General features: G+C 39.7%; 1 protein-coding gene and 1 long non-coding RNA gene across 3 annotated transcripts in view; one reads left to right on the plus strand and one right to left on the minus strand.

Annotated features, from left to right (window-relative positions):
- LOC141567474 (uncharacterized) overlaps positions 1 to 10,572 on the plus strand; it is a 263,287-nt gene extending 252,715 nt beyond the window's left edge. The window contains exons 4-5 of the long non-coding RNA XR_012490114.2: positions 1,499 to 1,738; positions 10,206 to 10,572. This is a non-coding gene — a long non-coding RNA (uncharacterized LOC141567474). The remainder of the gene's footprint in view (positions 1 to 1,498; positions 1,739 to 10,205) is intronic.
- Positions 1 to 26,112, minus strand: part of PID1 (phosphotyrosine interaction domain containing 1) — a 215,280-nt gene that overhangs the window by 17,050 nt on the left and 172,118 nt on the right. The gene's annotated exons all lie outside the window — the stretch shown is intronic.

Genomic DNA, 26,112 nt, shown 5'->3' on the forward strand with positions numbered 1-26,112 from the left:
AAAGTCGTGTGGACAGTGAAGGATACGGCATCACTTCTGTGACCTCCCTGCCAATCACCTGAACCTAATCATAGAGGAACCCAACTGGAGGGGCATTTTTGAAACTTCAAAAACATAAAGGCCAGAAAGACAGAGAAAGAGCAAGGATCTATTCTAGGTTAACACACACGAAAGAGATAATGCATGTAATCTTTGACTGGATGCTGGGCTATCATTTATTTTTCTTTTGATTAAAGTACATTATTTTATAAATGTGAAAATATATATAAGGTCTATAGATTAGATAACAGTATTTTATAAACGTTAATTTTCTGATTTTGATAATTACATAAGAGAATATCCTTATATAAGGATATATAAGAGAATATATAAGAATACAAAAGAATGGTTCCACAAAAGAATATTCTAGTTTGTAGGAATTATACTCCAAAATAAAGGGGCATAATAAATACTTGGGAAATATGGGTGAAAGGTACATATGGAAATATTTTAAACAGCTTTTCAACATTTTTCCGTCTGAAATTATTTTATACTAAAAAGTTAAAAAGAAGATCAATGAATAAATACATTTGCCCTTGGCTCAATGCTAATTTAAATGGAAAATAAAAAGATTTCCATAAGCATATGCAACTGACTAAATAACATTCATATACTGAAGAGTAAATTTAGTTTTAAGATACATCCAGCCAAGATCCTGTTTGTGATCAAATCCACCCCTTCAAGCTGATTGGATCAATCTGTGTTAGTGATATGTGAAAAATCCTAGTCTAATTCTCCTGGTGCACCTATACCCAAGAATTTAAGAGGAAGTGTGACAGGTTACATTATCCTCCATATGCAAGCAGCAGCTCTTATGAAGTAACACTGTTGGCAATCACATTTGTCATCATTCAAGAGCTATAAATGTCATATTTACCTTTTATTTCTAAATAGAAACCAGTGCATGATGTGAAAGTAATTTTTAACGACCAGTCCCATCACATTTTTATATTCTTAGTTAAAAGTCATCTTGGGAGCATAGCTCTCTTGCTACCTAACTACTAAGCTCAGCCCAAGGAAATAGTGTGACGATTTGATAATATTGTCACTATTTGTCTCCATATCAGAATTATCACATTGAAAAAATATCCTACAGGGTTCTCCTACTAGATTTAAGAAAATAAAATGATATCAAATATTTAGAATATACAGAAGCAGGTACTTAAAATATAGAGGCTTGTGTATTTGTAGTTTTGAAGGATGTCTAGTTAAAGTCACAGCTGATAACTGTATTCTTTTTTTTAGCATTTAGATTTTATTTTTAATTTTTATTAAATTTATTGTGTGACATTGGTTCGTAAAATTATATAGGTTTCATGATGAGTGTATTCTTACAAGAAGAAAAAAGAAGGAAGTTTCTTTCTCTTTGAATATTGGGAAAATAAGAATAAGAAATACAGCAGAGTCTTAGGATTGTTTTGAAACAAATGATCACTTCAGCAAGTGTATTTATTTTTAGGAAAAGGGCACTTTCTTTGGAGCAAAGGTTTCAAATGTTGATGGATTAAGGAAAAGCAAGACATTCCTCCCTTATTTTTCAAGTAGCACCTGCTCAGCAGTCAAGAGAGTCTTACTTTCAGCCAAGTGCAGTACTACTAGCAGTGAAAAGTGTGCAATTACTCTCCAGCAGAAAGATTCAGAATCGCCTCTCTGTGATTTGCTCAGCAGAAGGATAGAACCATGGAGGCCATAAGCCCAGGTAAGCAGAAAATGCATCACAGGGTGCAGACCTGTGAGCAGCATCCGAAAGGAGGTCCGTGTGGCCAGCAAAGGAACAAGGAAAATGTCCAGTCCATATCCTTCAAAACCCTTTGAAAGGTGACTGTCTGATGCTCTAGACCCCGGAGACTCATATACCTAAAACAGAGATTCAGAAACCATGACTCACAGATTCAGGCTAGGAAAGCACATCCTTTTTAAAGAACAACTTATTTTCATTGTTTTAGGAGATCCCTCCTTACAAAGGTGAAAATCTTCCCTATAAATTCACTGGATCTTACATACAGGTCTATGTATGTTGACTTCTTTGATTGAGCTCACCTGCTATTCTCCCAATCGCCTTCTGTTATACTTTTACACTCTCACTTTCTCTCCATCACCAGCCTCACAGGGAGGCTGAGATGCTTAATGGGATAAGATCTCCAAGGACCTAAAGGACCTATGTGGACCTGACAGTGGCAGAGCTGATGCTGGTTCAGCTCATTCCTCCTCATCCTATCAAAGTGGTGTGACAGTTAGTTCTGTGTCACTTGACTGAGCCATGGCGTTTCCAGATCCTTACTCAAACATTCTGGGCATGTCTGTGAGTATGTTTCTGGATGAGATTAACATTTGAATCATGAGATGGAATAAAGCAGATTGCCCTGGCCAGCGTGGGTGAGCCCACCCAATGGAGGGGCAGAATAGAATAAAAGGGATAAGGGAGAACTTGCTCTCTCTGCCTGACTGTCTTCAGCTGCAGCATTGGTCTTCTCCTACCTGTGAACTTGGACTCAGGCCGGAACTACACAGATGTCTGAAGCCCACGCTCTGCCTCCCCAGCACTGTCCCTCATGGATTAGCCTTCTCCTCCAGCTCCTATCACCTTGTCTCTCAGTCGCTGTCTGCCTAGCATGCCTTGATCGTGCAATCACAGAGCTGGCAGATGAAGCTGCTTCTGTGCCAGGGAGTCCTCCACTGCCTGCCTCAAGTGTCCACAGAGCCACTCAAACTGGATGTTGCCCATCTCTCTCCAGCTAGTCTTCTCTGCTTGGTGGCAATTCAATCCAGTAGCTAAAGGAAAAGATGGCGCTTGAAGCGTCTCATTGATTCCATCAAAGAACTCACCCACCTACCAGGAACCACCCTGCAGCAAGACAATATTTCCTCCCATTGAACAAACAGATTCAGTTAAAAAACAAACAAGCTGGGAGAGATGCTACATTTTCCCAACAATCAAACCTTAGTCCTAATATATAGATATACAACTCCACCACCTGCCTAAAATTCTTTGTCTGCAAAGTTTGTGTCTGTGTGTGTGTGTACGCACCCATGCACGCAAATATGAGAGAGAAACATACACACTAAGAAAATGCACTTTGTGACACAAAGAAACACGTTCTAGTTTTTCTTTTTGTACAAGTATAAAATGAGAAAATTAATAGACCTGGCTAAATCTCATGGAAAACACACCTTATTTCTTCTCTTTAATTTCTTTCAGAAAAATATGAAATAGAAACATAATAGAAGCCCTAGATAATGAAAAATTATTTCTAAACTAATTAAACTCACCACTACCCCCAATTATCCTCCAAAAGCAGAAGACTGATACGATATTTATTCTTTTAATGCTGAGAAAAACAGAAGGCAGCAGGAAAAGAGGAAGATCAAATATGAGATGGACTGACTCCAGGAAAGAAGCCACAGGTATGACTGTGTGCCAGAGCTGAGCAGGATAGGACCCTGTGGACGTCAGTCATTCACAGGGTGGCCATGAATCAGAGCGGAGTCAATGGCATATAACACACACAACTAGAAGCCTAGATTCAAAGAAAGACTCAAAACAGAGTCACCCCCGAAATACTTGATTCTTCTGTTCAATTTTGGTCTAGACAAAAAATTTACAATTTGATGATGTCATCTTGCTTTCAAAATGTAGAGGACATCCTACCAATTTAAGCCTTTTGATTTATTGTCTATGTCTACTCACTCGACTTCCCATGAAACTTAAATCGCCCAATCCTCTCCAGCCTGTGGTTATATAAAAAAGACAAACTCAGCTTATATACACCTAAATTAATTCAATTCATCTTGATCGCTGCAAAGTTGCTCCCAATAAAAGATTTTCGGTGTCCTCAGGAGATACCCATTCTGTCCTCACAGATTCTGCAATCGACCACGTGGCAACCCTGTGTGCTTCCACCCCAGGTCTGGCTCTCACGTCTTCCTATGTGCCCTGCCCATGGCTTCGTGTCCATGAGGCAAACACCAATGTTCACGCCAATGGTACTACTGGGGGCTTCTAGAACCATGTGGGGTTAGAATCAACTTGGGAGAAAAGGCTCCCTTGGACCTACACAGCTGCATTCTGGGCTCAGAGAAGTGCAGTTGCTCGTGAGTTGATCCCTCTATCAAGCCCTCACTTTTCCAGCAAAAGGAATTCAAATTCAGGCCAAAAGTCTGGACTGGATGAAGATGTCATGCCATCCTCCTCCATTTCCTTCTGGGCCAAAATGCCCAAAGCAAATCTCTCCACCCAACTCCAGTTACAAACCAGAAGCCCACAGACACTGGACAGGGCAGGCAAGGGAGAGATTTCTGTACTGATCAGGTCTGGGCCCCAGTTCAGCCAGGTATGGGTGACCTATTGACCCCACGATAAGAAAAAAACAAAACAAAGCATAACCCTCTTCACTTAAAATCAGTGCTGCACTAAGCAATGATCGGATTAGGAAAAAAGGGGGGAATAAAAACAAAATGAAATTTTAAAAAGACGATATGTCTTTTTATGTCACCAGGAAAGTAAATTAAAACAAATTTGTCAAGACTTCTAATTCCAAAATGTAAAAATAATAATAGCACCTAACGTTTATGGAGTGATAACTATCAAGCAGTTTTATGTGTCTAATATATGAATTCATTACATTCTCACAGCAGCCTTGTGAGATAAGCACTCTTACTATTCCTAGTGTAGAGAGAAGGAACTGAGGCACAGAGAGGTTAAGTCACTGTGCCAGAAGTCACACAGGCAGTTTGGATTCAAAACCCAGCTCTTATGCACCTCTCACATCACTTATTTGAATCAAAACAGGATATGCATTCAAACACTCTCCATGTTTACTCAACAGCCTAAACAAAAGTTTTGAAAGGCAGGGCTTTAAGACTCTGCTCTACTTCTTGGAGCAGGATCTCAACTAAAGATGGTACCACCATAAGAGGAACATTTTAAGAAGCACTAGACCAGGGGTGTCAAAACTGCGGCCCGCGTGCCAACTGCGGTCCGCAATCCATTGTTAATTGGCCTGCAGCAAATTCCAAAAATATATTTAGTTTACTTAAATAAACCAGGTGAGGCAATGCGTACTTCACCTCGAGTGCGTGACCCGGCTGTTGGTGTATTTTACCGCATACGGCCCTTGGTAAAAAACGTTGAAAAAAGTTTGGACACCCCTGCACTAGACTCTACATACTAAGATTGGGGATACAAAGAAACCAAAAGGCCCTGTATAATACATACTAATCAGATTTTGCACTTTGTATAATACATAACCTAATCAGATTTTGCATTTTAGGGTGAGCCCTAGGGTGACAGGTTACATTTTGCTCGTGACACCAGGAATAATCACTCTAGAACTCTAAGATAGCTTCTTCCTGTGTGTGAATAAATGAGCTGAAGCCACATTGAATAAGATCCAGCAATTTCCCCATCATTCACAAAAGCCCTGCTAATTGACCTAAGTCATAGAGCCTCCTAAACTAAGAATGAGCCCCTTTTGGCAGAGCACCAACAACATATCTCAAACTCTTTAGTACTAAGCTTTGCTCCTACTGTGTCATCTTGCCAATTTTCTTTCTTTCTTTCTTTTTTTTTTAATTGAAGTTTATTGGGGCGGCAATTGTTAGTAAAGTTACATAGATTTCAGGTGTACAATTCTGTAATACATCATCTACACATCACCACCCAGAGTCAGTTCTCTTTCCATCACCATATATTTGATCCCCTTTACCCAATTTTCATTGTAGCCTTCACTCCCTAAAAAATTAACCAAAGGCTGCACCTGGTGCTGGTGATAGGGCCTCGTGAAGGTCTCTCTCTTACAAAGGGAGTTAGAATCCTCCTGGGCAGGCATTTATCTATTGTCTCACAAGTACTTTTCCTTGGTAGAAAAGAGGGAACAAAGCAAAACTTGTGACTCTAAGGTGCTGGCCAGCGCAGAGCAGTGCCCCCTAGATTTGTCCTGAAAGCTCCACTGAGAGGCACTAACCAGGGCAGGAAGGAGCTGACAGCCAACAAGCTCTATGGAGGCTGCAGCTCAGGCAGGCAGAAGTCAGAGGGAAGAGCAGAAGCAGTGGCTAATAATGTGCATTAAATTGATACCATATGCTATGCTTTTTTTATTTTTATAAAGGTAAGATTTTACTTTATGCTTAATTCTCGTAATTTTACGCATGAAATATATTAAAGATGTTTCACAGATTTTATTTTATGACTTCTTTATAATGTTTAAAGTAACAGTATTTGGGGTGTTATAAAAATTAATATTGTAGTATAAGGTATTATCATTTTGTTGGAGTTTGGCAATCACAATACGACTTGAGAAAGTCAATGCAAACCTGACCGTACATTTGCATTTTTCCTAGAAAGGAGTCATCACTTTAATCAGATTCTCAAAGGGATTAGAAAGCAAAGAAGGGGCACTGCCCATAGTAAAGTCTTAGAAGTAGAACTATGAACTATGAAAGCAATGAATATGAACACTTTTTAAGATTTTGATGTATATTTTAAAATTGCCTTTCAGAAACATTTTGCCAATTTTTATTCCCAATAGCTACTCATGAGACTCTTTCCACACACCAGACATTTTTCAACAGAGGCGACCATCATTTTTAGCGTCTTTCCCAATTTGACAGATGAAAAATGTTACCCTGTTATTTTTTTATTGCTAGTAAGATTAAATTGCTGCATATGTTTAATGCACATCTTTATTTCTTCCTTAGTAAATGACCTGTTTAATTTCTTTGCCCCTTCCTGTTGCTGCACAGGGTTACCTTCTTTCCAATATCTGTATCTCACTTTGTTTTACACGTCACTCCATTGGCCAATAAATCCATAACGATGATAGATAGATAATACTTGTGGTAATGGTAATCCTGGTCTGTAGCCTGAATTTATTTGAAATGCAGGGTAATTCGAGAATACCAAAAAACACACCCCTGAGCAAATATAAGCAGCCAAATGCATTTCAACAACTTCTGTGTTACCTAGTGATTGATTGTCAGTAGCTCACATAACTGATAGCCAAGGGCTTACGATAGTATAAGAAAATACAAGAGGCATGTTTTAATTTCTTTCCCAAGTTTAACATCTCAGAAGTCCCGATATTAATTTTCTAGCACTCAAAAGATCATAAGAAATTTTCTGGCTGTGTTCATGCTGTTTTAAAATTCAAGGGGCAGTGTGAGGGGGAATCCAAAAAAGTCATCTACAAAGAACACACATAACTCTGGGAATGATTTGCTGCATTAGAGTGTCATTATATTGAACAGCCATTCCCCAGAAGTATCTAATTAGAATCAACTTAGTTTATTACTATCTTAGGAAAAAATTTATACGCTGAAGTATATGCATATATACAAGTATATGCATATATAAGTATTTATACATACATATTCATATCTACATGCACACATTCATGTATAATTAACCTTGTGCAGTCAAAATCCTATAAATATTGATTATGGAAGAGGAAAACTATGAAAGAAGGTCAAAACAATAAATCATTTGGCTATAGAATTTGTGCAAAATGATGGCTCCCGATTCTTCAGGTTATCTCTTTGTGAATCTCAACAGAAGTTCACTTCCTAAAGCAAGACGAGACTGTGAAAGCATAACTAACCATACAAAAGTCACTGCAGCCATATCTGTGAAATCCCCATTAGCTCAGGCAGCCATTAGCTTCCCATCTCCCTTACATATTACAATGGAAAGTGAGGGTCATGATTGATGAAAACCTTGGAGATTTCTCTAGCTGCCAAAATGTATAGCCTATCCAGCAGAGTTCTGAAGCTGCATCCATTCTAAACTGGGGAATCAAGGGCTCGGGACTGCTGTGGCAGCATATTCATTATTCTGAGATGAAACAGACTATACACATCAGGAGAGGTTTTAGGCTATGCCGAATTGAATCATGGGTCCTTAACAACATTTCGTATTAAACTCTCAGTTCACAGCATGGTAACTGCCAAATAATGGTGGATTTGGAAACTTCAGGAAGCTGTGGCCACTCTACATAAATTCCAGGTGTATAGGGGTACATACAGTATACAGATGCTCCTAGACTTATGATGGGGTTACTTCCCGATAAACCCATTGTAAGTTGAAAATATCTTAAGTCAAAAATAGTTAATATTCCTCACCTACCGAAATCATAGCATTGCCTACCCTACCTTAAACGTGCTCAGAACACAATCTCAAAGAACCACTGGCAACACAACACACTGTAGAGTATCGGCTGCCTCGTGGTCACCTGCCTGACTGCTTGCTGAAGTGCTGTCACTGCCCAGCATCATGGGAGAGGACCATACCACATACCACCAGTCCAGGAAAAGATCTAAATGAAAATTCAAAATGCGCTTTCTACTGCACCCGCATAGCTTTCACATAAACTGAACCACTGCAAGTCAGGGACTGTCTGTACTTGCACAAGTCTCTTTCAGAGACACACCTGTCCTGCTATTAGTCATGAAGCCATCCAGAGTCCCACCTCAAACGAGTAGTGAAGCTGAATATAGTCACTGCAGGCCCTCTCATGAATAAGCCACGATACCCCCCACTAGTTTGGCAGTGGGCTCAGGGTCGTAGTTTAAGACCCCCAAAAAATCACATGCTGAAATGCCAATCACTGCTCTTCAAATGATAAGTCTTTGAGCATCTCCTAAGATTTGCTTTGAAGAAAATAACCATTTTTCTATCCACAATAGATTAGAAAACTGCCAGGTGAGCAATGCATACAATATACCGTAAGTCAAAACAGAAATTGGCAGGAGGGCCAATTGAAAAAGTGGTCTGACTCTAGTGTCTCCGAGTTTCTAATTTTCCTTTAGGGCTCTCTGCGTGCACTCCTTCCCAACTGTCACCACAATTCCTGGACACCTCAGGAACCATAGTCCCACTGAGGGACTATTTCACACGCAAATCCCTATTTTTTTTTTCCTTTTTCTTACGGCATGTAGGAAATAAAATCAAACTGTCTATAGACTTTTATAAAAAAGAAAGGAATAGAAAGAAATCTTTAATCCATTTAAACAGATAAATATACAATAAACAACAGGTTTGGATCCTAAGATATCTGAATCCTTATCGTTATCTGAATCGTGGACTTTATAACAAGTAGTTGGGCTAAATAACTGATGCACAGTCTTAGGCAAATAACTCCGTCTTGGCTGCCTCATCTTCAAAATGAGGATGAATTCAACAAATGTTCACATGTCGACTCTCTGCCAGACTCTGAGAACACAGCAGTGGACAAAAAAAGACAATTGATGCTAACAATCCATTGCATAATAAAAATACCAATACTTATGGTACAGGATTGTTACAGAGAGGAAATTAAATGAGGTGACATGAATACATGCCCAGGACACTGTAAAGTCTCAATAAAAACAGCCGGCTGGAGCCAGTAGCTTTATGATTACTACAAATTGGTATGCTGTGGCTCAGTTTGCTGTCCAGCTCGGATTCTTCTCCAATTCCCAAATTCTCTTTCTCTCTGCCTTCTAGGCCATTTGGTAGCTAACATTTTCCTCCTGTAACATTGGCCTAAATCCTTCCCATCCTGTCTACAGGCAGACCTCGACCAAATAGCTCCCTTCGGAAAAGCACTGGCTGCCTAGTGTTAGGTCAGGAGTGTCCTTTAGTCTCCAGCTCAACTGAATGGCAGAGAAGTGTGTGGGCTCAGAATCCCACAAAGACCCAGACTCTTCCTGGGTCAGAATCCTGCTGTTGATCACATCTGGAGGATACTGGTTAGTTCCTGCCCACCATGTTCTACTTCTAAAAGATAATTTTGCTAAAATGGTTTAACATTCTTATAATGCCAAATATTCAGTGATAGGAATAAACATAATTTATATATGTAAGCATTTGTGGATCCCAAGGTTACAACTGCCCAGAAGAATGTACAGACAGGAAGTCTTCTTCTCGAGGATACTGGAAAAGTCACATAGAAATATTCGTATACGTGTGAGAATACTCATGTTTGAGCGCTTCTGTCAAAGAAGTTTTAGACATGTTTACAACGCTGGATATGGGAGAAAACTCTCCAGCTAAATTTTCTCTCTTACAGATAGTTCTATTTTAACGAATGTATTTAGCAAAAATCTTCTACAGTAAGTTTGTATTCCTCTAGAGAGCTAACTGATCATTTGTACTTGCAACTAATGGCCTTTCTACCTAATTGCTGTTTTAGATGGAATTTGGCTCAGAGACCCTCTTTTTCAACACATGGAGATCAATAAAGCACTTGCTGCTTCGAAGACAAATTTGTTGTTGAGCCATTTTCTCCTCCAGAAGCTCTCATGCATGAAATAAATTTATTTGGTTATCTGCTGTCTAATTTGACCTGTGGGAAATGCTCATTTCAAGCAGGAAGAAGAACTATCAGCCTGAAAATTACCTGGAGGCTACTGGCATCTAGCTCACATGAGGGAAAAGGTATTCAGTAATAATTCCAGGAGCTAGGTCCAAGCAGATATTGATAGTGGACTAAGAATAAGAAATCACAGAATTTTACTTTAAGCCACTGAAAGTTTCCTTGCTAAGTGGGAACTGTATTTAATAAAGGGATCTAATACTAAAACACATCTTCGTGTCAAACAATTTTTATTCTTTTAGGTGTGCCAAATATAATTGTTGTGAAAATTGTATGTCAATAAGTAACTGATTTCAAGTAATATTTTAGTCAACTATGAGTGGGAGGAATAAAAGTCCATGCCACAAAAATATGATAGAACATGCATTAGTAAACATGAACATAATATTAACATAACCACCTCTGGGTAGAAGCCAGATTTCTACCGATTAAAAGCTCTGTGGCTGTATCAATGTATACAAATGTGTAATACGCACATGCCATGATTTTGGTTCAAATTATATTAACTTCTCTTTTTCTTTTCCGGATATTTCTCATAAAACTGGGATTCTTGTCTGAGTTTCTATATCTATTAGGGGAAGTAGATTAATTTGAACACCACCAAAATAGGATTTGCAAAAACTGTAAATTCAGAAACTGTAAATACATTACACTGATTAGAGGATGAAAAACAAGGATTTGTTCATTTAACATCAAACATTTTCTGAGCATCTAAAATATGCCAGAGGCATGTGGAGTAAACAAGTGAATAAAACAGACAAAACATCTCTGCCTTCACTAAGGAAGAAAAAAATTGTACCTTATTTTCTGTAGACCAAACTAAAACCGGTGGCACCTGCCACCCCAGAGGCTGAAGGCATGTCTACACAGCAAGCCCAGAGAGCACACCCTCTCATCCTCATGGAGTCCAAATTCACTTTATTTTATACCAAAAATGTTGACTTTTTACTTTCTAAATTGGACTATCACTTTTGGACATAATGTAAAATGCAATTTTGTGGATAATAGTTACCTTGAACTGTTGCTCTGAATGGGGCTTAATAACAAAATATTAAGTGAGTGCTCCTAAGAAATGCAGTTCTTTCCAAGGTTAAACTAGTAGGGACAACCCAAGCGAAAAGTCAAGGCACACCCACGACCAAGTTTTCGGGATCTCCTGGGGGAAGGCTTAAGGCTTAAGGAAGATTCAGAAAATTCCCTTAAATCTAAGAACAACTTTAAGAAATGAAAAATTTCTTCATCTCTCCCCATTTATTCAATTCTCGTTTAAATCACACAAATGAATGGTAACCAGGATAGGATAATTACAGATCAATAGATCAACAAGTATATCATAAATGGTTTTATTTGCTCATAGTGGTGCTAGGCAGGGTGGGATATAATCAAAGAAAGAAATGAGTTTACGATCAAGTTGGCACGGGCAAACACGAAATATTCCCCAACAGTACAAGGTAATTAAGTGAGTGGTGGTTGTTTAGTAGAAACCATATAACCGACAGGAGGTCAGCGAGACAAGGTTTAACAAAGTTGAGGTGAACTAGCCTTCAACAAGGGGCTGGATAGGTTAAAAAGGGGAGATTCTATCTAAGACTCGGCTGAGGAATTAAACATGTGCACATGTGGAGGGAAAAGGGTCGTTCAGCTAAAGTAAGGTTTGCATTTTGGAGAAAAGTGGCATGTAGTGATGGAGATGTAAAAGATTATAAAAGAACCTGATGGCTAGGAAGGGATCAGACCAGACAGAATCAATGACAAGTAGCCAAGGAAAATTTGGTGGGGGTGAGTCAAATGAAGAAAGCGGTATTTATGGACATTTAATCTGGTGGAGGTGGCCAAAGTCAACCACAGTGCGACCAGGCAGTTATAGAGAAAAATGCGCCTCAATGGAAAACTATGCATTGTCTAGACTCTAGAGAACAGCCCTCTGAGTTATTGGATTCTGGTTCTACGGGAGTACTTAACAACTCTATAAGTTTAAGAAAGTCATAGGAATGCGAAATAATTCTTGTGCATAGATGTGCAAATTCTGTCCTTTCCAGAAGCAGTTTGTATTCCCCTTTCACCCCACCCCAGCAGGGAAAATGATTTGCTGCTGTTTGTAGATTCATTTCAATAGTCCTGATCTACCAGTGACCCTGATCTTCAGAATATCTCTGGCTATACCATCTGCCTGGTTCCCTCAATGATTGACGAGTAGAACCAAATCTGAACCCATGTTCATTTCCTGTCTGTATGAAAATCAGAATTTTTGCCTTTTGTGGAAATTTCTACTTGAAGCTAAAGTCATATAGCCCTGGATACCTTGACAGAGCTCAGAGTCATTGAAAAGGGTGAGAAGGGAAGAAATCAGACTCTTTGAAGAAAATGATAGACAAGACATGGGGACTGAATGGATACTGTGAATGATTCCCAACTCATCATCGTGGTCTTTTATGCTTATCTCTCATGATGCTGACAGAATTTACACATCTTCAATAAACAGTGAGCCCCTGCAGAGGTGCCTGATGTGTGGAGAAAGGCAAAGCTATTCAAGCTCTTTAGCTTCCTGCCCTGTGTTTCTTTTGCCCTGCTTCTCGTACACCATAGACCTCCTAAAATTGATGTCTCTACCTGTGAGTTAATCCTCTGTTTCAACCTACCTCAAGGAAGAACAGGGTAAGAAAAACAAGGGTAATTCAACATGTTCCCTTGTGTCCTAAGTCACAATTTGAAAGAGGGAATTAAAATATAAGCAGAGGAGAAAATATTGTCAGGAAAAAGGTAAAAGGTAGAATTGCCTCAGGTATGCCCTTACTTGATGACTCTACATGTGGAGAATCAGAAATCGACTCAGACCATAACTGTGACTCTTCCTAATCATAGAATCCAACTAAAAGAAAACAAAATATTGGTGTCTTTCAAATTATCTGTATATGTAATGAATTTTTGTTTCAATAGACAAAATACAGCATGTCATAAATTGAAGACAACAACATGCTCATCTTAACAAACAAACTTACCAATATATCTACCAATTTTGTTCTAAAACCCAGGATGAAGCCTGAGAATATAGCCACCGATGCTGGATTTGAACTTTTATAAGCACACAGCCTGATTTCAATCATGGTAACTCATTTGTAGCACTTTAAAAGTTTGCAAAACATTTCCACAGAGGGTATTCCACTCAACTCTAATCTTGTGAGTCCAGGTTCCCATTTCACAAATAAGCAAGCTGAGGCTAAGAGGTTGGGTGGCTTGCCTAAGTGGCTACAACTAGTTGGTAAGACCTGGAATTCAAATCCAGAAAAATCTGAAATTCCAGTGAACTCTTAATTAACCAGAAAAGGCAGGTTATCTGTGTACTATACATAATTTTGAGTGGTCGGGCACTTCTATTCATAGATACCGTTCCTTATTCTCACATGAAATCCTAGTGGCTGTTCTGAGGAATCTTTTTCAAAGTTGAATTCAGATCGGCCAGAGAATGTTGTGGCAGAATGAAAGTCACAGAGCACCCTGTGGGAGACTGACTGATTCATGGCTTGAAGTAATGGCCAAACCCATTGTAGGTCCACGATATTGCTGCATAACCAGCCCATGAGTTTTGGCTGATTTGTTATGTGGTAACGACCTGATATACTCTGTCCTTTGTTAGGCATGCTACCTGCCTGTCTTTGACCTCTGGACATACCTCTCTGGGAAGAAGGAGGCATTTGTATGAGTAATTGGTCCCTTTTTAGGAAACTGGACTCTGAAATGCTCAGTGTAGCACATTAATAGGCCTCAGACTAATACAATATAAATGAATCTTCAGAAAAATAAAATAAAAATCTAGCCCTGACTACAGCCCAGAATGAAATTAATTCTTTTCCTCTGATTTGCCTCTTTTTTTTCCTTTCCTGGTACAATGAACATGCCATCTGATCGTCAAAGATATTCATGTACTTCTTGCTAAAATCAATTTCCAGGGTAATAAATTGCATTGCCAGCATGATTAAAATAAATTCACATCTGTGTCCCTAGTGGTCCATCCTCTAATGTACTCTCATATTAGAGACCTTTTTTTCCTGGATGTTCATCACCTGAAAGAAAGAAAAGAAGGTAGACTCGCCTGCGCTGTAAGTAGCAGAGAAGGAGCCGTTTCTTCCTTTGTAAGAAGAAGAGACAAGTTGTCTATTCAGCCCAAGGACTGCCAGCTTCACTGGACACAGTATTTTTCCAAGAATTTTTTTTCCAAATAAGAAGGAATATACACAACTTTAACATAACAGACAGAAATTGTTATTTTTGCTGGCCTCCAGATGTGCTGAACACCACTGTGGCAATACCACAAACAGACAAACACAAACAAACCAGAAGAACACAAAAGTTAATAAAAACACTCATTTTTCATCTTTGGTTCTGGCTCCTTCCTCCTGAAAACAAGCTGCTGCTTTTTGCTTCATTGAAATAAAGGTAAATGCAGAAAACAGAATTAAATCTGAATAAAGCCCCGACACCACGATAACTAAAATTATCTATGAAAAAAGTAAGAATTCAGCAGGTAAATTTCTTAAACATTATGTTAGAAATACCACCAAGGAATGAGTCTGGTAAAAATGATATGGCAGATTCTATTGCTTGGTAGAATTAGTCAGCCTTATGAACTATCTGTGGACCTTTGTTTTAATTTTCCAGGGAGAGGTTGCGAAGGCATTGGAGAATTCACACATAGAATAATGCTCTCCTCAAAATTATCATTGCATAATAGGCATAGCCTTTTCCACCCACATTCATTAAGAGCTGAATAGGAGAAGATATTTTAAATTAGTATTCAAAATGCATTGGAAAAGGGACAGTGATATTTTATTGACCCAAATGTTTACAAAATAATTAAAAGGCAATTGGAAATGCAAAGTCTTTCATCCTCTGTGGCAAGATACAATTAGCAAAGTCAATTATGCCTTGGTGAATGGGTATGTATCCCCTTTGTAAAGAGTAGCCAGAATAAATACAATTCCCATGGGTTTTTAAGGGCCGCTTCTTTGCAGGGACACCTAAATACTAGAAAACTATTTCCCAATCCTACTCTCCATTACATCATCTGAGGATGAATACACAATAGACTATTGTTGAATGTCTCCTTAGAAAATCAACAAAAACACATCCAGCATCTTTACCCACTACCTTTAAAGTGTTCTATTTCTTTAGTGGAAAATACCACATTCTGAAAAGAAGAAAAGGAGATGAGTTCACAGCAGAAACTCTCCAATGCTCTTCCTTTGTTTGTTTGGTTTGGCTTCTGGCAGTAGTTGTTTGTTTTCCAGCAGACAAGGCACCAAGTTGTATCATTACTGGATACAACTCAGGAGAGTGCTAGTGTGGAGAAAAAGGCTCCTCTTCTGGTTAAATGGATGTTCAAATTTATGAACTGGTTACATTGAGAAGATGCCCCTTTGCCAGACGCCCCTGCTGACATACATTCTATAACTCTTTGCGTGGTTCTCTTGAGTGCATGTTTAAGAGCTACAGCTTTTTGCCAGCCATTGACCTTCTTTCAACCTTAGTGTCGCTGGACTTTCAAAGAGACTTAATAAGAGTGCCAAGTCAACAGATGTGTCTTTGATCCTATTCATTAAGTTAATTAAGTTGAGAGTAAGTTTTAAAAAAGGAGCTCCATGAGGGCAGAGACTGAATCTGTTTTTTATTCCTCCCATTGATGGGATCATGTCCTTAAGATATATTCGTCAACCATATTCTCTGCCTACAGAGAATAAAGTTCCATTACTACTGCTTCAAAAATCCATGAGAAGTGATATAGTAAAAACCAAAAAACGTGTGATAATACTTTATAAAGGAGACAACATATAAAATTACCTGTAGGGTAATAACACTAATGTCTTTCTTTAGTGTCAATATAACTTTTTAAATCTAAATTTGAGTCAGTCAAGATTCCTAGGCTCAAAACAACGCTAACTTAGAAGTAATTATTCCTCTCCTTGAGGCTGAACTATACATTTGCAACAGGATACTATACAAAGGGAGAAATGGATGAGAAATGAAGAAATGGATAAGAAACAATAGAATTGATGAAAATGGTGGAGCTGAGAGAGTGTGTGTGTGTGTGTGTGTGTGTGTGAGTTGGTTAAAGATGGATTATTAGTATTTAAAGTAAAATGAGGACACTACGAGAAGATTGGTAAATTATCACACAGTAACTTGAATTCATGTAATGAATACTGAAACATCTTGAACAACATGAAGTATATTCCTTAGTTCTCATTCATTATGATACATGAAATTAACATTTACTGAGTACCTACTATGTTCCAGGCACCAAGTTAGGTATTTTCACATATGAACACACAGGATCATTATCACCTCCATTTAACAAAGGAGAAAACTGAGTCTCAGACATGTCAGTTGATTGGTCCAGTTACACAGTATAAGGGATATCGCTAGGGCTCGAACTGAAGCATTTTTAAAATCTAATGTCAGTGTGCCTTATATCCAACCATGTTAAAGGAGTTAAGAACCAAAGACTAAATCAAATGGTCCCAGCTAACAAGTTTACTATATAAGTGCCATACATGATGCTTTAACTTCACATGGGGATTCCAGCAAATATAATTTGATAAACCAACTGCAAAATCTTTTGAATGATATTTTTCATCTCACCATGTATCACCTTCCAAAAGAGAGATTTCCTTCATTTAACAGATATTTAGTGAGAATACCACGTGCCACGCATTTTCCTAAGCGCTAAAGATGTAACAGGAAGCAGAGGCCCTGGTTTCATGGAGCTTACAGTCTAGTGAATGATAAAGAGACACAAACATACACTTATAATCAGTGTGTTAGGTGCTGTGTTCTGGGAAACACTGGGTACCATGGAGCTCAGAGAAGGGCTCCAAACCGCAACTCAGAGAAATAGGGAGGCATCCCAGAGGAAGAGATTCAAAGGTGAGACCTGAAGAACTGTAAGGGATGAAAGAAAAAGTGGAGGCTAGAGAAGAAAACGGGGTGTAAGTCACATGAAGAAGTTTGCAATCCATCCTGAACTCAATGGTGTACCCACTGAAGGCTTGCAAGCAGGCAAACAGCGTTCACAGATATTTATATTTGAGAAGCATCCTTCTGGTTGCAGTGGGGTGAACAGTGTGGGACTGGCAGCAGGCAGACAGCGTAAGAGGTTACTGCGGTAGTCAGAGCAGTAGAGGGCACTGGTAAGAATTAAGGGGGGGGATAAGAAGAAATTGGTGGGAAGTAAAATCAAGTTGATTCACAAGTGACAAAGATGGTGGTGATCGTGAGAGTGATGACATTGGGAGAGATGTCTTCTAGGACACCTGACTGAGTGAGGGGCAGGTAGTGCCACTCACAGAAGACAACTTGGGAAGGGAAATGAAGACTTCAATCTTGGATAAGTTGACTCTGTTTATCTCTAGAGAACAGGGGGATGGTCTGAGCTGCGTATAAATGATTAAGTTTTTCAAGAAATGCTTTTGAATAACAGTGAGCATTGTACTTTCTTTCAACTTCCTCAAAACATGAGTCATTAATACTCTCAGGGTTAATTCCTTAAATCTGTAAATTCTCCAATTTTTGACAAAGAGAAGTTGCCACATCAGAGAGAGGGGGAGGAAAAAACTTTATTTTTTGGTGTTTTTAAGGAGCCATGCTGCAACTTCCCACTACTATTAATGGCTTAAAATTATTTAGACTGAGGCCATGCTCTCTTTGATAAAGAGAAATTTTGGAAAGTCACAGGACATAATGATACTAGAATCTTCTACACTAATCTTTTACTTCTTAGATTAAAAACATGAAGACAAATAAAACCTACTCTATTTAGATGCTGACTGCAAAGAGAGCCCATAGAATATCGTAGACTTTATAAAGCTGGCATAATGGAAAATGTGTGGGAGTCATGAAATGGTATGGTAATTCCGTGTAGTGAGCAGATGGTGACTATGAAAACTGTGAAATGTAATGAGCCTAGAGTAGCCTTTCAAGTGAGCCGGGCTCCAGAGAGCCATAACCAGATGCCAATCACTGGCCCCATATCGATAGTTTGCTTTTTACTTTAACGGCTTGCACAGATGAACAGCACATTCCTCAAGGTGCTCGGAAAGAAAGACTTTGGCTGAGTGGTAAGTACTAGGGGCATTCAGAAACTGGTTTCAGTTTAAACTACTCATTTGAGTATCCCAGGGGGAACTCTTTCAATGCCAGCAAGAATCCAGGATTCCAGAGTTCCTTTCCAGTAACAAACAGTGTTAAGTTCTAGAACACTCTTTAGTTGAGGCAGGACAAAAAAAAAAAAATATGTCAAATCCTTTTTCCAAAGCAGAGTAGATATAACATACGTGACAAATAACAGTGGTGACTATTTTTCTCACAATTAGATCTTGCACAAAGATTCCGTAAAATGTAGAAATGGTTGGCTTTGTTGTGAGCGGGTGGTATCTGCTGTCATAAGGAATATTAACTCCATATGTTACAATGTCTTAACTCCTTCCCCTCGGTATACCCCTATCCAAGTAAAACACAAATACACACACATGCAATGACACAGATACACAAATACATAGCAATTTTTAAATTAAAAGAATGAAAACCGTAAGGAGACTTTTCCAAGGTTTACTGAGGTCATTATTTCCCCTGGAGAAAAGACCATTTACATTATATTTATTTTTAAACTAAAGTTACAAATGGGCCTTTTGTAATTAAAAAAAATAAACAGCAAAAGGTAGAAAAATCAGAGAATTGCAGAAGGCATTAACCTGAATGATCAATTCAGGAGGCTGGGGCTACCTTCTCATGAACACCTCATAGTCTCTTCCAAAACACGTCCCAGGTTTCTGCTGTAGTGGTCACATGTATTCGCCACTGGTGGATGAAAGTACTTTGCATGCTTGATGGTAAGCTATTAATGTAAGGATAGTCCCCAACTGAAATATTTCACGACTACAGAAACAGCATAATTTGCATTGTTTTCATGTAACCCAAAGAAATCCTCATGATTCACAAGCAAATTTACTTCCTCTAACTCCACTGCAGCTGAAGGGAAACAATCATATAAAACTATGTTTTAAGCCACACACACCCACAAAGGAAAAAACAACAACACATAAACAGAACTCAATGATCAAAATGAGCACAACAAGAGCTGGCATAGGGTGGAATCCAAGATTCTATCCATTCATTCATTTACCAAACGCCTAACCTATGCCGGGCACTATGTAGGTGATAAAAGCACAAAAATTACACAGTTCCTGCCTTCAGAGACCTCGTGATTTTTCAGGAAGACAGGTGAATTCCAATTCCATCCACCACATGTTATGTGACTGAGGGGAAGTGTTTCAGTGGGTCTGGAGAGGTCGAAGGAAGCCGCTCGGGGGGTAATACCTGAGCTAAGATTTAAAGGATACCCAGGAGCTAGCCAAGGAGTTAGAACATTCACTTCTTGAAACCCATTCTCGTTTTTAGACGTAGAAGAATTCTCTAAAACACTGGCAAAGTGACGGTGGCCTGGGTATCCTGGCTGAAGTCACAGGCACCAAGACTGTTTCACTGTGCTGAGTCCTTTTTACAAAGTATGATGACACTTGGGCTGGATTTGAACAGACTCAGAATTTTCCACCCCTGCTCCTCTGGACCTTTAGAGACAGACATTTGAAAAAGAGCAAGTTTCTGTTGGGGGATATATTCCATGCCTACTGAAGACTCCTTCCTGAATATTAAACGGTAATCCCTTCTCCATTAAGTCATCAAATGGCTGAAGTTTCGTCATCGCCACACTGTGGGAAAATCACGGTCTTCATACCAACTGAGGTTTACCTGACTCACCCTGGTTAGGCCCTTTAACACCCAGAAACCTCTCTATAGGTTTTCTTCTAACTCCATAGAAGCCGATTATAACCAAATTTTAAAATATATATGTTAATTACCTTTAAATAACTCCTTTTTTTGTTTTAGGTTTAAAATTATTGTGGAAATGACAGGCTTATAAAAAACTTGAAAGGGTTTTAATTTCATGTGTCAGGAGCTGATAGGGGGGTGGGGAGGGGAGGAATATCAACTTTGTACTCAGTTGTTCTTCAAATGCAAAGTCAGGGCAACTGACTTCCTGTCACTAGAGCATGCACCATCCCCCTGCGCCTTCTGCCCCACCGCAGGCCCTCAGTGTCCCTCATGTGGAGGACAGAAATCATTTACTAGCTGGACACTGGTCTCCCTGCCTCTTTCCAACCTTCCCCTTCTTCCCCCTTTTCCAGTCAATCCTCCATGAAGTCAGCGAGAGACCTAAATGCCTCCCTATCTATAGGGTAACATCTGTGCTCCATGACCTGGCAAACAAGACCTTCCTTAACCTGCATTCATTTCCTCTCCAGGTTGTGACCTCAGCCTGAAGTTCCATGATGCTCTCCCAGCCCCATCCCACTCCTGGGCATGCACTGTACCAGGTCCCACCTTCTGGGCCTTGGATCAGGCTGTTCAATCTGCTGGAAGGGCCTTCCTCACTCTATGCAATGGGCTCTCTCTACTCACCCTTTTGAAGCCAAGGTCAGTTCCAAAGCCTGCCCTGAAATCCCCAATGGGACCCAATCAATCGTCTGTGCTCATGTAACTTCCCAGGCTAAACACTCCCACTGCCCTCAGGCCACTTCATGAACAGTCTGGCTGTCTCGCAAGTCTAGATGTCTTGCTCCCACATTTTAGAGGGAGCGTGTGGACTGCAGGATGTGGTTCTTTGTCACGGGTAAAGCTGCCCGCCACCATGACTGCCACGTCATGTGCTTACAGAGCCAAGCCAACTGCTGCCCTGGTGCTGAGCAAGGGAGCCGTGCTAGAGAGGTCTTCCAGAGAGGATGTGAGTGTGACCAAGGGAGGTACAGTGCGTCAGGCAGAGGATGACTTTAAGGGTTGTCTTTAATGCTTGGCATGTGAGGCTTGTCTCCACCTTCCACCTTTACCAGTCAGAGTGACACACAGCAAAAAAAAAAAATATTTTGCAAAATTACATTTTCCAGCTGTAATAAACACAGCAACTTCTCTTTAATTCAATATGGTTTCCTCTGCAAGACAAACATCCTTTATAAAAAGTGACAAGTAATTAAAGCAGGGTGTCAACCTTCCTCTCCACTGTGTTATTTTGTCAGTTATAGGTATCGAGATTGAATGGATTTTTTTGTTTCTGTTTCATTGCTGGGGAAACTGAGTAACAGAGCCTTCTGTCTTAGTTGAGGTCAAAAGTGTGCCTGGGTCTGAATGTGGGCTAGCTCTCGTGACATCTGGCACTGAAAGGGTGAGAGAGAGTTACGTTTCATGGACACGGGGACCTGCTCTACTGGAAGGTCTGCTGGCAGAGGGGCTGCTTCTGTGAAAATCAGGGGCTGCATAGGTACTATCCACTTTCCTCCTCACAACAACCCTGCAAGTAAGAATCCAGCTCTCCATTTTACAGGTGAAGAGAAAGAGGCCCACAGAGGTTAAGTAACTTGACCATAGAAGGACCTGCTGCTTTCAGTAAAATACAGGCTGAGAGTCCAACCCAGGACTGACTGTCTGGCCACAGAGTCTCAGCACTTTCCATGGTGTGGGAAGCCCGTACCAGCACCTCCCTCTGAGAATTACTAGAAATTCTACTATATGAAACTTAAAAGCTTCTGCACAGCAAAAGAAACCATTGACAAAATAAAGAGGCCACCAACTGAATGGGAGAAGATTTTTGCAAACAGTGCCTCTGATAAGGGGTTAGTATCCAGAATATACAAGGAACTCATGCAACTCAACAACAAAAAAACAAACAACCCAATTGAAAAATGGGCAGAGGACTTGAAGAGACATTTCTCCAAAGAGGACATACAAATGGCAAATAGACATATGAAAAAATGCTCAACATCACTAATCATCAGAGAAATGCAAATCAAAACCACAATGAGATATCACCTCACCCCAGTTAGAATGGCTATCATCAACAAGACAAATAATAACAAATGTTGGAGAGGCTGTGGAGAAAAAGGAACCCTCATACACTGTTGGTGGGAATGCAGACTGGTGCAGCCGTTATGGAAGGCAGTGTGGAGGTTCCTCAAAGAATTACGAATAGAATTGCCATATGACCCAGCAATCCCTCTCCTGGGTATCTACCCAAAAAATCTGAAAACATTTAGAGATAAAGACACGTGTGCTCCAATGTTCATTGCAGCTTTGTTTACGGTGGCCAAGACATGGAAACAACCAAAATGTCCTTCGATAGATGAATGGATAAAGAAGTTGTGGTATATATACACAATGGAATACTATTCGGCAGTAAGAAAAGATGATATAGGAACATTTGTGACAACATGGATGGATCTTGAGAGAGTAATGCTGAGCGAAATAAGTCAGACAGAAAAAGCAGAGAACCATGTGATTTCACTGATATGTGGTATATAAACCAAAAACAACAAAAAAACAAGACAAACAAATGAGAAACAGAAACTCATAGACACAGACAATAGTTGAGTGGTTGCCAGAGGGTAACGGGGGCGGGGGGTGGGGGGTGGGAGATGAGGGTAAGGGGGATCGAATATATGGTGATGGAAGGAGAACTGACTCTGGGTGATCAACACACAATGGGATTTATAGATGATGTAATACAGAATTGTACACCTAAAATCTATGTAATTTTAACAATTGTCACCCCAATAAATTTAATAAAATTACATTAAAAAAAAAAAAGAAAAAAAAAAAAGATGATATAGGAACATTTGTGACAACATGGATGGATCTTGAGAGAGTAATGCTGAGCGAAACAAGTTAGAGAGAAAAAGCAGAGAACCATGTGATTTCACTGATATGGTGGTATATAAACCAAAAACAACAAAAGAACAAGACAAACAAATGAGAAACAGAAACTCATAGACACAGACAATAGTTTAGTGGTTGCCAGAGGGTAAGGGGGGCGGGGGTGGGGGTGGGAGATGAGGGTAAGGGGGATCAAATATATGGTGATGGAAGGAGAACTGACTCTGGGTGGTGAACACACAATGGGATTTATAGATGATGTAATACAGAATTGTACACCTGAAATCTATGTAATTTTACTAACAATTGTCACCCCAATAAATTTAATAAAATAAAATTAAAAAAAAAAAAGAAATTCTGCCTAAAAGCCCACTGTCTTCTGCCCTTTCTCTCCTCAGGCAGGGACATCTTTCTCACACTAACCATCCCACTATGGTTTTAAAATGATTTTTTTTTAAATGCTATGCCCTAAATAACCATAGTCAAAATTTGTTCCCTTCCTTTAATGAGAGTGGTTTCCATGAGACAGGGGGGAAATTAGGTCAGGTGAGGAAATTACATAATTTTCTCCCATATTCCATCTTTTCAAAAACAAAGCATTATCAGGTAAGTTTACAATAAATGCAGCTGAATACATTTAAAAAATATTTCTCTCAAGGGATAGTAAGTGTCTCAAGACTTCAACTTTAGGTAGTAAGATGGAGTGGTGGCAGGCACAGCAGAGGGTATGGCTGTTGACATGACACTGATGGCTGGGAGTGAGTCACAGTTCTAGAACTTACTACCTATGAAACTGCAGGTAATGAAGAAAACAGTCCTACTTTGTCGTAAGGACCAAAGTTGATTAGCACAAAGCAAATGGAACTGAAGGGTTGCTGGTGGCTATTTCTCCCAGGTACAATGTAAGCATTTTAGACACAGTTTGATAGTTCTTTAACAACCTAACAACAGTTACTGAGAAATGGCCATGTGTGAAGGTCTGTTAGTGCTTTCACACTAGTGGGTGCCTGAGACCTCAGTACGATGCTGTCCTTATTTTCTCTGGGTTCACCATCTGAATGGGAAACCCGACACATACACAAATAGGTATAACTCCAGTGGCCTGCAACGCAAGCAACCATGGAAATGCCAAACACCAAAACATCATTCCTGCTTTATGAGGCAAAGGATGTATTGCTTTCGGTATATAATTGGGGGAAAAAAGGTAGTTCTATTATTCAAACTGATTTCTGTGAGACCAACATTTCACTCATGAGCACGAATCAATAATTTGCTTGGTCAAATCAAGACAAATTTTTCAGAGTGGTAAAGAGGAAAAACGGAACACAGAAAGCACTTCTACCTAAACTTCTCCATATTATTTCACTTCGAGAAACATCTGTTGGCCACCTGCCAGGCATAGGACCAATGTCTGCTTGGATGGAAACAAGCCAGTTAAGCCAGGTCTTTCCCTTGGCACACGAGGATTTGCTTGAGACCCCAATATGTATAGAGCTTCGGATATGTGCTGTAATCTTTTATAAATATGTGAGGGAGGGCTGACAAAAAGGAAATGCAGGTACGACTTCCCCAATGAAGTACTTCATAAAACTTGTATACTAGGTTTATACGAAAAGGAAGGCAACATGGCACAGGGGTACTGAACACACACTGCCTGGGTTTAAATCCTAACTCGGCTACTTACAAGTTATGTGACACTGAAATTGTTATCTAGTCATTGTAAACTTCCATTCTATCATTGAAATTGGGATAATAAGGATCAAATGGTTGTCGTGGGGATTAAATGAGATAATTATTCCGTATGTAAAGGCTTACTATGACACTTAGCAGAAAGTAAAAACTTTATTATTATTATTACTGTTACTTCCTTCTGACACTAATTAGAACCCACAAATAACATCAAATGCAGATGTGAAGCTCTGAAAAGAAACCTTATATCCAGTATTGTGGCCACTTGGCAGGAAGAAGATGGGCTTCCATCCAAAACTGGCTTTCAACGTCAAGACTGATGAGGCCCCACCCACACCAAGAGGGTATGAAAAGGCCTCTGGGGAGAGATGGGGAGGCTTCTAAAGAAGGTCCAGCGACAGCCTGAGAGAGAAGGAAAAGAGACTGGCTGGGGATTTTAAAGTGGTGACGGGGTATGACTGGGTGAGGATTCTGAGTGTGGTTTCTTGGTGGTGCCAAGGGAGGGCGCACCCAGGCTTTCTTACCAGCTCACCCAGGTGTAGGCAGAAGACTTAAAAGCTGTCAGCAAACATCAAAAAATGGAGTCAGACGCCTCATTACAAGTCTATACCAATCTTCCAAACAGCCCATATAAGGCTCTGTGAAAAGAAGTCTGCACATGTTTCATACGTTGCAATTTTCAGAAATCTCCACCGACATTTAGACACATCTCTTCCATGAAGGGAAGCAAACGTGCACTTTAATGTTTAATTTTCTTGGGTTCATTCTTTTTTTAAATAAATAAATATTACTGAAAGTAAAAAAGAGAAGCAAATGATCATCTTCACTGTGGTTTGAAAACAAGAATCCTGGGGCAAGAGGCACCTGTGAGTTGACCACTTTCATCCACAGACTTCCAGGTGGATTGTCTGCAAACTGACTGGAGGCGAAGCCACCATTCCCACCTGCAACAGCCTATTCGAGCACCTCAGAATCCTTGAAGCAACATAATATATTAGTGACTACACACACTCACTTCAAGTGAGGATATTTCTCCTTGTTGAGATTTTGTTGGGTTGTTGTCACTATTGCTTTTGTTGTGGTTATTGTTGAATATTTTCTGAGTACTCACTGAGCTCCAGGCCCTCACTTAAGGACTCTACATGCATTACGCCATTTACCAACAACCCTATGAAGTAAATACTGTATCATCCCATTTTACAGATGGGGGAAACTAAGAGCAGATGGAGCCCAGCAGGCTGTTCTTTTTTTCTTTTCTTTTTTTTTTTTTTAATTTATTGGG

Source organism: Rhinolophus sinicus, chromosome 17, assembly GCF_057876585.1.
Source record: "Rhinolophus sinicus isolate RSI-liver-muscle chromosome 17, RSI-T2T, whole genome shotgun sequence".
NCBI lineage: Eukaryota > Metazoa > Chordata > Mammalia > Chiroptera > Rhinolophidae > Rhinolophus > Rhinolophus sinicus.